Here is a 12864-nt window from a genome sequence, read left to right as displayed (position 1 = left end):
CCGGGGCCGCGCGGAGAGGCGGGCGCGGGTGTCCAGCCCCCCGCCCCAGCCACCCTGCAGCCCTGAGCACCCCGGGCTCCGTGGGCCTCCACTTCTCACTAGTGACACGGGTGACACGGTCCTTGAGGTGACGCACAGAGTGAGAGTTGTGTTGGTGCAAGGCCTCCTCCCCTGCAGGCCCCCCCAGCCCTTCCACCGACAACCCAACCCCCGCTTCCTAGGCTCCAGCCCTCCTTCCAGGCTGCTGGGCCTAGAATTGGGGGCATGGGACACAGGGGAAGAGGTCAGGGACGGAACCGGACACAGGGTCCCCTGGGAATATAAAGGACAAGTACTTGATCCACCCTCAAAGGGGGAGAGAAGGTCAGGCAGGCTTCTTGGGAATGTCCTCAAAGTAAGGTTTGGGGGTCCCCCGGGGGGGGGGAGCCTCAGCGGTTGAGGGTCTGCCTTCAGCCCAGGGCGCGATCCCAGGGTCCTGGGATGGAGTCCCCCATTGGGTTCCCCGCAGGGAGCCTGCTTCTCCCTCTGCCTGTGTCTCTGCCTCTCTCTCTGTGTGTCTCTCATGAATAAATAAGTAAAATCTTTAAAAAATAATAATAAAGTAAAGGTTGAGAAATTAAATGTGTGCAAAAGAGCAGCCCCTGGCATTCTGCTTCGGTCCACAGGTGCCAGGTGGAACGGGATTCCCATGTTGCTAGGAGTGGCCTATGGAGTGTGGCATGACAGTGGGGTCTGCTCTACTCAGGTATGGGCAATAAAGGTGCGTTGCCTGTAGAGAATGTAAGAACCATAATAAAAATAGGGGTGCCTATTTTTAGGTTAAGTGGCCGACTCTTGGTTTCCTCTCAGGTTATGATCTCAGGATTGTGAGGTCAAGCCCCACATCGGGCTCTGGGCTGGGCACGGGCTGGGCACAGACCTGCTTAGGATTCTCTCAAAAAAAAAAAAAAAAAAAAGGAGGGCTACTATTTGGTCAGCTTTTTATTATTACCATCCATCAGCAATTTTAAACAATATCAGCTTAAAAATGCTTCTTCCTCCCCAAAATATTTTATTGGTCTAAGTTCTAAATAGTTGCTACAAGGGGCACCTGGCTGGCTCAGTAGGTGGAGCATGCAACTCTTCATCTGGGGGTTGTGAGTTCAAACCCACATTGGCTGCAGGGATTACTCACAAAAAAAGATCTTTAGATAGTGCTATATAGATATTTAGTAATGTATATGTTAGCTTCAAATGAGCATAATTTATTACTCACCTTTGAGTACACTTTGTATCCTATGTGGAAGTTAATTAGAAAGAGAAATTTCACTTAAATAGTCATCCCTTGACACACACAGACTCAGATATGCACATTCATTTTGAAATCGCTCAAGCCTGTGTTACACTCCATTTGTATCTCCAACTCTGTGACACTAAGATCTCTGAGTCTCTCATGAATAAATAAATAAATCTAGGGATCCCTGGGTGGCGCAGCGGTTTGGCGCCTGCCTTTGGCCCAGGGCGCGATCCTGGAGACCCGGGATCGAATCCCACATCAGGCTACCGGTGCATGGAGCCTGCTTCTCCCTCTGCCTTTGTCTCTGGCGCTCTCTGTCTCCCAGTCTTTCATGAATAAATAAATAAATAAAATCTTAAAAAAACAAATAAAATCTTTAAAAAAATAAAAATAAAAATAAAAATAAATAAATCTTTAAAAAATAAAAACAGTGGGAACTGTAAGGTATAATATTTTTGTTTGGGAAGTGCAAATTATTCAAACATGAACTATTTTGCCACATTTATTTATTTATTTTTAAGGATTTTATTTATTTATTCATGAGAGACACAGAGAGAGAGACACAGAGAGAGGCAGAGACACAGGCAGAGGGAGAAGCAGGCTCCGTGCAGGGAGCCCGACGTGGGACTCTATCCCTGGTCTCCAGGATCATGCCCTGGGCCAAAGGCAGGCGCTAAACCAATGCACCACCCAGGGATCCCATATTTTATTTATTTTTTTATTTGAGAGAGAGAGCCTGAGTCAGGGGAGGAGCAGAGAGAGCAGGACCAGCAAACTCCATGCTGAGCACAGAGCCCATGTGGAGCTGGATCCCATGGCCCTGAGATTATGACCTGAGCTGAGGGATCCCTGGGTGGCGCAGCAGTTTGGCGCCTGCCTTTGGCCCAGGGCATGATCCTGGAGATCCGGGATCGAATCCCACATTGGGCTCCCGGTGCATGGAGCCTGCTTCTCCCTCTGCCTGTGTCTCTGCGCGCCTCTCTCTCTGTGACTATCATAAATAATAAAAAATAAAATAAAATAAAGATGACCTGAGCTGAAACCAAGAGTCCGATGTTTTAACTGATTGAGCCACTCAGGTGACCCAATTTTTTTTCCAGATTAAAAAAAAAAAAAGATTTTATTTATTTATTAGAGAGAGAGACACTGGGAACGAGTGAGGGTAGGAGGGGCAGAGGCAGAGGGAGAAGCAGACTCTCCGCTGAGCAGGGGGCCTGATTGGGGGGGTCCATCCCAGGACCCAGGGATCATGACCTGAGCAGAAAGTAGACGTTTAACAGACTGAGCCTGGGTGGCTCAGTCCATTTTTTTATTGTCGGAAAGTATCCATAGCAAAATTGACCATTTTGTTAAGTGTATAGCTCTGGGGCATTCACTGCATTCACATCACTGTGCAACCATCGCTACCACTCATCTCTAGGGCTATTCATCTTCCCCAACTGAAATTTTGTACCTATTAACAAGGAGAGATCACTCCCCGTTCCCTTCTCCACCGGGTTCCTGGCAATCACCACCCTACTTTTTTTTTTTTTTTTTTTTTATGATAGTCACACACAGAGAGAGAGAGGTAGAGACACAGGCAGAGGGAGAAGCAGGCTCCATGCACCGGGAGCCTGACGTGGGATTCGATCCCAGGTCTCCAGGATCACACCCGGGCCAAAGGCAGGCGCCAAACCGCTGTGCCACCCAGGGATCCCGCCACCCTACTTTCTGTGTCTACGACCTTGACCACTCTTGGTGCCTCCTCTAAGTGGAATCCTGTATTTGTCCTTTTGTGACCATCTTATTTCACCCAGCCTAATGTTTTCCATGTTCATCCATGTTGTAACACGTGTCAGGACACCATTCCTTCTTGGGGCACGTGGGTGACTCAGTCGGTTAGGCATCCAACTCTTAATTTTAGGTCAGGTCATGATCTTAGCGTCCCGAGATAGAGCCCCTCATTGGGCTCTGTGCTTAGCAGGGAATCTGCGTCCCTCTCTCTCAAATAAATAAATAAATAAATAAATAAATAAATAAATATTTAAGAAAAAAATTTAGGGGCACCTGGGTGGCTCAGTGGTTGAGCATCTGGCTTCCATTCAGGGCATGGCCCCGGGGTCCTGGGATCGAGTCCCACATCAGGCTCCCCACAGGGAGCCTGCTTCTCCCTCTGCCTGTGTCTCTGCCTCTCTCTGTGTGTCTCTCATGAATAAATAAATACAATCTTTAAAAAAAATAAAAGAACTTAGAAAAGTGCCTGACACTTGGTAAGTGTGCAGTAAAGTCTCAATAAAGACAGAGTTTTCATCGTTGTCTTTATGCTGATGGCTCCCAAAGAGGAACCTCCAGTCCCAACCCCTGTTCCAAGGTTGACAGCCTATGGCCTATCTGCTGGACACCCTGGCCTGGGTATTTTGCAAGTACCACCAATTGGACAAGTCCAAAAGTGAACTTAGTGGGGCGTCTGGGTGGCTCAGTGGGTTAAGCATCTGACTTTTTTTTTAAAGGGAGCCACCTAGGCGTCCCAAGCATCTAACACTTTTTTTTTTTTTTTTTTGCATCTAACTCTTGATCTCAGCTTAGATCTCGATTTCATGGTTGTGAGTTCAAGCCCTGGGTTGGGCTCCGTGCTGGGCGTGGAGCCAACAACAACAACAAAAAAAGTAAACTCAGAAACTCCGACCCAGGCAACATCGCCAGGATCCGATAGTCTGTGAAGCCAGAAATGACCTCAGAAGTCACTCTTCACACTGCCGCATCTCTAAAATATCTCTGATTCTGTCCCCAGTGCCCTCGCACCAGCCCAGGCCATCCTGGAAAGGAGAGCAAGGCTTCTCCTCCAATCTGGTCTCTGCCCAGCAGCCACAAATCCACCCACAGGCTTCCCTGCTTAACCCCCCCACCCCAGGCCTCTCAGTGACTTCCTGGGGGCCTCTCACCCTGGGCCTCTCACATTCTTCCCCTCTTCTCTGTGTTCCCATTATGCTGCATTTCTGACGCTTCTGGGTGTTTCAGAGCCTTTGTCATAAACTGTTTCTTTGGCCTGGGACGCTGTCCCCTGTCTTCCCCAAAGTCTCCCCCCGCCCCCCACTATCGAGGCTGTCTGAGGGTGGTTCAGCTCTTAAATACTGCTTCTTCCAGGAGGCCTCCTTTGACCCCAGTGCTCTGTACCTGCCCTAACACAACAGAGGCCTTATTATAACTATTGGTCTATGAAATGCTCTCCTGTCAAAACTCGAGTCCCAGGAGCATTTCGGTTCTGTCCTCCTAGCCCCCAGTGCTGGGTATACAGTAGGTGCTGCCTGTGTGCAGGGAATGTCCAACAGGGACATGAGCGAGAGGGTGAAGCCAGGGCAGTTGGGGGAGTGAGAAGGGAGACCAGGAGGTGGGTGGTGTTTCTCTGATGCAGGGGGAGCCCGCAGGAACGGGGCCAAGTGTCCCGGAAGCCGGGCAGGAATCAGGCACTGAGCTCGCCTCATGTCCTGGTTGGCCAGGGAGTTTGTTCCTTCTCCTTCGGCATGGACAAGCACAGAAGGTTTTTTTTTTTTTTTTTTTTTTTTTTTTTTTAAGATTTTATTTATTCATTCATGAGAGACACAGACAGAGAGAGGCAGAGACACAGGCAGAGGGAGAAGCAGGCTCCATGCAGGGAGCCCTACGTGGGACTCGATCCTGGGTCTCCAGGATCACGCCCTGGGCTGAAGGCGGTGCTAAACTGCTGAGCCACCCAGGCTGCCCAGCACAGAAGGGTTTTAAGTTGGAGGGTAACATGTTTGGAGGTGAAATGCCAGCGGCCTACAGGATGGAGGCAGGTGGACAAGACTGGAGGCAGGAAGACAGTTATGAGGCTGTGGGACTAAGATGTCTCTGGAAGACCACCAAGGAAGGGAACCAGGTGGCCAGGGGCAGATGAGACATTTCATTGCACATTCTTTGTCTCTATGGAAAATTTGAAGCATGTGACCATACTACTTGGTCAAAATAGAATTTCATTTCATTTTATTTTAATATTTTTATTTATTCATTTGAGAGAGAGAGACAGTACCAGTGGGGGCGGGAGGCAGAGGGAGAAGCAGACTCCCCACTGAGCTGGGAGCCCAATGTGGGGCTCGATCCCGGAGATCACAACCTGAGCCAACGGCAGATGCTTAACCATCTGAGCCACCCAGGTGCCCCCAAGATCTCATTTTAAAGAGTGAACAAAAGGAGTGTGTTGCAATAATCTAGGCAAGAGGTGCCTGAGTGACTCGGTTAAGCATCTGACTCTTGATCTCAGCCCAGGTCTTGATCTTGGGGTCCAAGTTCAAGCCCTGCCCTGGGCTTCGTGCTGGGTGAGGAGCCTACTTACAAAAGAGATGAAGAGATGAAGAAAGAATCTAAGCAAGATGTGGTGTCTATAACATTTGACTTTTTTGTATTTTTTTTAAAGATGTATTTATTTATTTGAGACAGAGACAGAGAAAGAGCCACCACAAGCAGGATAGGAGGGCAAAGAGAAAGGGAGAAGCAGGCTCCCCCAGGAGAGGGCTGGATCCTAGGACCCTGGGATCATGACCTGAGCTGAAGGCAGATGCTTAACTGATGGAGCCACCCAGGTGCCCTGATTTTTGTGTTATATATATATATATATATATATATATATATATATATATACATTTTTTTATGATTTTATTTACTTATTCATGAGAGACACACAAAAAGAGGCAGAGACACAGGCAGAGGGAGAAGCAGGCTCCACGCAGGGAGCCCGATGTGGGACTTGATCCTAGGACCCTGGAGTCATGTCCTGAGCCAAAGGCAGATGCTCAACCACTGAGCCACCCAGGTGCCCAATTTTTTTGTATTTATAAACCAGTGCTGACTCCTTAAAGAAAATGAGACGATATATAGAAGTAAAAATAATAAATAGAATCCTCTGTAGTTTTTTTTTTTCCTTGTAGTTTCTTTTATTCAAAAGTGAGCAGTGATAAAACACTCCCTTTTTCCCCACCTAAAGCTGCTGGAAGATAATCTGGATGAGAGCTGGGGAGTCCTATTCCCTGGTGGGCTTGTTGAGTTGAATAAATCAAAGTACGGGACCCTTGTTAAAGTAGAATTACTGGGCAGCCCCATGGCTCAGCGATTTAGTGCTGCCTTCGGCCCAGGGTATGACCCTGGAGACCCGGGATCAAGTCCCATGTTGGGCTCCCTGCATGGGGCTTCTTCTCCCTCTCTCTATGTCTCTCATGAATAAGTAAATAAAATCTTAAAAAAAAAAAAGAATTACAGATAAACAATGAATAATTTTTCAGTATAAGTATGGCATAGACATACATTTTCAAAGTATTTGTAGTTTCCTGAAATATAAATTTCCGTGGGCATCATGGATTTTGTCCGACAACCATATACCCTGGCCTTTCTCCTCCCTCAGCCCACACTGCTGGTCCCTTCACCAATTTTTTTTTTAATTTTTTAAAATTTATTTATGATAGTCATACAGAGAGAGAGAGAGAGAGGCAGAGACACAGGCAGAGGGAGAGGGAGAAGCAAGCTCCATGCACCGGGAGCCTGACGTGGGATTCGATCCCGGGTCTCCAGGATTGCGCCCTGGGCCAAAGGCAGGCGCTAAACCGCTGCGCCACCCAGGGATCCCTTTTTTTTTTTTTTTTTTTTACAATTTTATTTATTTATTCATGAGAGGCATGGAGAGAGAGGCAGGGACACAGGCAGAGGGAGAAGCAGGCTCCACGCAGGGAGCCCGATGTGGGACTTGATCCCAGGACCCCGGGGTCATTCCCTGAGCCAAAGGCAGATGCTCACCCCCTGAGCCCCCCAGGCGTGCCCCCAATTTTTATTTTAAATCCTCATTTGGACAATTTTTACTTAAAAGCCATTCGAATTTGTTTTAAAAATTGCCCTCCAACTTTCCCGCAGGGTCCCTGGCCTGATGCAGCGCCGACCCTCCAGCAGCACTGGCCCAGCGGACTGCGGCCTGGGCGCCCGGGGTCGGCTGGGTGGGTAAATGGGGGAGCCAGGGCAGGCAGCTCTGGCCGGGCACTGGGGGTCCCGGCGATGGGCACTGGTCACTGGGCCTGGATATCGAGCACGGGCTTCCAAGCACAGGATGCCCCGGCCTGGCTCTGAGGGCTGGGCCCCGGGTCCTGGAACTCTCCGTCACTGAGCAAGGGGCGCCGGGCTCAGCAGCAGTCCCGAGTGGTGTCCCTCACCACCCGGGGCGGGGCCGGGGTGGGGAGCTGCGTCGCACCCACCCGGCTGTTTGGTAACAGCTACTGGCCTTGGCTAGAGGGGAGATTTAAGGAGCCGGGGGTGGGTGGGGAGACCAGGGGTCGGCAGACAGGGGAAGGCCCCTCAGGCAGGCTGCCCTAGGTCCCAGGCCCCGGGGCTGAGAGCAGGCTGGGGCTCCGGGCATCAGAGACAGACAGTGGGGCCCGGGGACAAGGGCAGGGTGGGTGGTGGGGAGACGGAGCCGTCGGGCTTCCCCGCTCTCCGCCTCCCCCTCGGCCAGCCTCCTGGCCCGGCTCCCAGGCCCAGGCCGCTGGAGTGACTGGCGTGGGCCGAGGCAGGCGGAGTGCCAGGGCTTGTCTCCGGCCTCAGAACACGAGGCTCCGGCTGGAGCAGATGGCACAACTGAGATAAGAAGGAGCGGCCTTGGGGCCACCTGGGTGGCTCAGCGTTGAGCACCTGCCTTTGACTCAGGTCATGATCCCAGGGTCCTGGGTTCGAGTCCCTCACCGGGCTCCCCGCAGGGAGCCTGCTTCTCCCTCTGCCTGTGTCTCTGCCTCTCTCTCTGTGTCTCTCATGAATAAATAAATAAATCTTATAAAAAAAAAAAAAAGAAGGAGCGGCCTCGAGACACACAAGGCCGGACACTGGAGACAGGCCTGAGAAGCCAAAGTGGGGGACCCAAAGCCTCCTGGAGAACCGGGTGTCAGTGACGGGTTCTGAGCCAACAGGCCTTCCTGATTCTGTGCCCGGACCCGCCGAGCTGAGCGTCTCCTCACGGTGGGCGCTACCCCAGGTTTCTCCACCTCGGCACAGTTGGTGTTTGGGGCATGAGCATTTCTTTAATGGGGGGGCGGGGGGCAGGCCTGCGTTCTGCAAGAAATTCAGCTGCTGCGAAGCCCCTTTTCCCCAAATTGTGACAACCAAAAACGTCTCTGGGTCTTGCCAAGTGTTCCCTGGGGAAGGTTGAGTCATTATACTGTACGTCGGAAAGTAATATTACACTGTGTTAACTGGAATTTGAGGGAAAACTTTAAGAAAAACAACAAAACTGTGGAAGTGCCTGGTTGGCTCAATCGGTTAAACAACTGACTCGTGATCTCAACTCAGGTCTTGTTTTGTTTTGTTTTTTGTTTTAAGATTTTACCCATTTATTTGACAGAGAGAGAGAAAGAGAGACAGAGGGCACAAGTGGCAGAGCAGCAGGCAGAGGGAGCGGGAGAAGCGGATGCTCGATCCCAGGACCCCAGGATCATGACCTGAGCCAAAGGCAGACGCTTAACCGACGAGTCGCCCAGACACCCCTTGACTCGGGTCTTGATCTCAGTGAGGTCGAGCATGTGCTGGGCCCCGCGTTGGGCATGCAGCCTGCTTCGAAAGAAAGAAAATGTTCCCTGGGGAGGAATTGCCCCAACTGATGATCTTCCCTGCTCCCAGGTAGGCATCTGTGTGCTCCCAACCCCTGGTTTCTGGCTGGTTCTCCCATCAGCCCTTGTGCCCCCTCTGCCCCCCAGCATGCCTCGGAAGCCGGGGAGACCGGGGTGCACGCTCGTCTCAACAGGAGGACGGGGAGACGAGCCCCAGCATGGGGCTGGGATCTGGAGCAGCTTATGTGATACCAAGAAATAAGTAAGTGTGACGGGTCCCCACGTGAGCATTGTGGATAACACGCATTGTGGCTACAAGCACCTGGTCCAGCTACACTTGGGGGCTCGTCTCCCCCTCCTCCTGTAGAGACAAGCATACACAGCCCTCACAAAGCACCCTCTCATCACCCTAAGATGCGCTTCTGGTGCCTTTGGGGTGGGCGGGGGGCAGCAATGCAGTGAGGGCAAGACTCCTGAGCGCTGCTGCAGCCTCAGTGACTCCCCGGTGTCCCCGGCTGCGGGACGTGCGCGGGGGCGCAGGACGCCCGTCTCCACCGCTGCAGATGCTCCCGGCTCGGGCGCTGGCGGATCGCGCCAAATGCCTGGGAAGCGATGCTCTTCCAGTTACGGCCAGGAAGTGCCCGCTGTTGGCCGCAGGTTTGATAACGTCCCCAGCCCCTGAAGCACCACGGATAACCCCGAGCTGTGCGTGGGGAGGACTCTAATCAGCAGGTACCTTGGCCCGAGCCTCACGACTCCGTTGGGCCCTGGCAGTGCGGTCATTTGCTGTGACTCCCGAGCCACCACCCTGAGCACAAGGACACCCATCCCTTCCCCCAGACATGGGGGCTCCGCGGGCCCACGGGGGTTGCCGGGAGGTCTCTGCGGGCCCACGGGAAGTGCCGGGAGGTCTCTGCGGGCCCACGGGGGGGCCGGGAGGTCTGAGTGGGAGTGCTACAACGTGGCTATTATTCAAGGAGAGGCAGCCGCTTCAGCCACGACGCCCAGACCCGGGTTCACGGTCCCAGGCTTGGGAGGCCCCTTCCACCTCCTCTAACGGGCCACTTCCGCCCCTCGTGAGCCTGGGAGCCCGTTGCTCTGGAATAACCCAGAGCCATGTCTCCTAGAGCCCAGGCCATGGTCAACAAAAGCCCTGGCTGAGCGATGTCTCGCAGTGCCTGGCAACCTCTGCTGTCGGCCTGGCAGCCCCAAAGCCTCGGTCCCCACCCCCAGGCCAAAAGGAGGAAGCCTGCCCACTGCAAGGACACCAGAAAGCAAATAACAACCGCAGCATCGCCAGGCCACTGTTCCCGCAACAACTGCTGAGGCACTGGACTAAGCAAAGGGAAGGGTCGACATTACAGGAGAGAGTCCAGCTAGATTTCCAGAAAGACCTCCGGACCTGCCTGGACACAAGGAAACACACACACTTGTGAGAATAAGTAGTGTCCTCCCCAGGCTGCCCCAGCCACCCCTCAAAGCTGACCTCGTCTTCTGAGCTCACGTAGCATCCTCCCATAGCTCCCTATCCACTTGGGATGACGTCAGACGAGGAGCCCGGATCTTGTAAGGTAGGAGCTGTCCTATTTATAGATGAGAAAACAGAGGCTCAGAGAGGGTAAGTCACTTACCTGAAGGCACAGGGCTAAATGACTAGTCAAGGCTGGAATATAAAATCAGATCCAAAAATAAAAATAAAAATAAAATAATAAAATCCGATCTGACCCCAAAGCCTTCTTTGCATTGTGTGACCTTCTCTCATCCCCATCCATCCCTCTGCAGGATCCCCCCACCACAATTGGGGAAAAGAGAGCAAGCATGAATTTAGTGATAAGTTACCGAACAACAACCTTGTGTTAGTTACTGCTGGCCAGCCCATAGAATATTTCATTCATTCATTCGTTTTTAAAGATTATTTATTATTTGAGAGAGAGAATGCAGAGGGGCAGAAGGAAAGAGAGAGAGAGAATCTCAATCAGACTCCCCACCAACCACGGAGCCCAATGCAAGGCTCAATCTTCCAACCCTGAGATTATGACCTGAGTCCAAATCAAGAGTCAGATGCCCAACTGACTAAGCCACTCAGATGCCCCCATTTATATATATTTATTCATTTAAGTAATCTCTAAACCCAATGCGGGGCTCAAACTCATGACCCTGAGATCAAGAGACACGTATCCTTCCACCTGAGACAGCCAGGCGCCCTTAGACCATAGAATATTTTAATGGTTAGTGCCACTGAACTTTTTTCTAAGCGAGATGAAGGATTTCTCAACTTTGGCACTTCCAATATCTTGGTCGGGGTTATTCTTTGTTGTGAGGGGCCGTCCTGCACACTCTAGAATGTTTAGCAGCAACTCTGGCATCTATCTACCCGCCAGATGTCGGTAGCACAACCCCCCCACCCCTATCCCAGATTATGACACCCAGAAGTGTCTCCAGACATTGTCAAATATTCTCTGGGAGAGAAAAATAGCTCCCAGGTGAGAACCACTGGGTTAGGCAAAGATTAAAAAAAAAAAAAAAAAAAGCAGTTGTCTCAAAGAAGCAGGTCTTAGCAGTAAACAATGTGCCAGTGAAGAGTAGCTTCCCTCTGTTCTGAAGTAGCTCGGTGTCAATAGATCAGTGAGGTCCAGGCCTCTGCTTCGGATGTAAGAGAGTGTGGGGTGAAGTGGCCTCTGAGGCCTGAATTCCTGTGTCAAGCAAGGCCTGTGGTGATTCTCCGAGGCCTGACTCTGACTTTCCTGGGAATAACTGGCTCAGAGCCCAAGAAGGGTCAACGCTGTTACATTGACTGCCACCCCAAAGGAGAACTTGCTTGGAGCCAAGGGTGGGAAAAGAGGAGTGACTAATGCTTAGTGTCACATCCTACTTTTCCCTGGAACCTATTCTTTGAGACTCTCTCTTCCTTCTGTCAGCATCTGGTTTTGAGTGCTCAGGCTCAACTGATCTGCCCGCATGAGTAGACAGAACTGAAATGAAGCCCTGCCCTCTGGTTTACCCAGAGGGGTGTGTATCGCATAAAGGACAGAAGTAGGAGGGTCTGAAAAGGGAAGGGAGCCCCTGGTTTTATTTGCCTGTGGAAGCTTTAACTATCCCATAGATATTCCTTCTCCTCAGAGGAAGGGCAAGTGATTGAAAAGAGGAATGATGAGGAGGTACAGAGAGGAGTTCTCTGTGGTCTCTCTTGTAAGAGAGATTGGTAAGGCTCCACCATCATGACCTAATTACCTCCCACCAAAGACCTCACTTCCAGATACTAGCACATTGGGGATTAGGTTTCAACATATGAACAGGCGGGCACATTCACTCCGTAGCAGCAGATGTCAGTATAACTGAATCAGAATCTCTGGAAGATGGGGCCTAGACTTGGATATTGTAAAAAACAAAACAAAAGTCCCTAAGCTTTTTTTTTTAAAGATTTTATTTATTTGTTCATGAGAGACACAGAGAGAGAGAGAGAGGCAGAGACACAGGCAGAGGGTGAAGCAGGCTCCATGCAGGGAGCCTGACATGGGACTCGATCCCGGGTCTCCAGGATCACACCCCGGGCCAAAGGCGGCGCTAAACTGCTGGGCCACCAGGGCTGCCCCCTAAGCGGTTTAACGTCAACTAGGTGGGGAATCTCTGCTTTGTAGAAGTGCAAGCCTTGGAAACAGGAGGATGGGGGCCTTTGTTAGTGGTTCTCAAACTTGTCTGCATGTTGGAATCAGCTGTGGAAACTCTAAACCTCATGGTGCCTGTGTCCCACCTTCAATGATCGTGTTTACTTGGTCTGGGATGTGGTCTGGGTGCCGGAATTTTTAAAATATCCTGAGATGATTCCAATGTGCAGACAAGTTTGGGAACCACTGGACTAGAACATTCCCTGACGGTAGATGCTAGCCAACTGGATTGGGACTAACCAGCTGCTTCAGCTCAGCCACGAAGAGCTTCTTTTTGCCAGTAATCGACGAGAAAACAAGCAACTGTTACCCTGACCACAATGTTCGGTTCAATTCTTCAGCCAAGCAGAGA

The sequence above is a fragment of the Canis aureus genome, chromosome 13, assembly GCF_053574225.1.
Source record: "Canis aureus isolate CA01 chromosome 13, VMU_Caureus_v.1.0, whole genome shotgun sequence".
Lineage (NCBI taxonomy): Eukaryota > Metazoa > Chordata > Mammalia > Carnivora > Canidae > Canis > Canis aureus.
The sequence above is the reverse complement of the archived record's forward strand: the minus strand, read 5'-3'. Positions refer to the sequence as shown.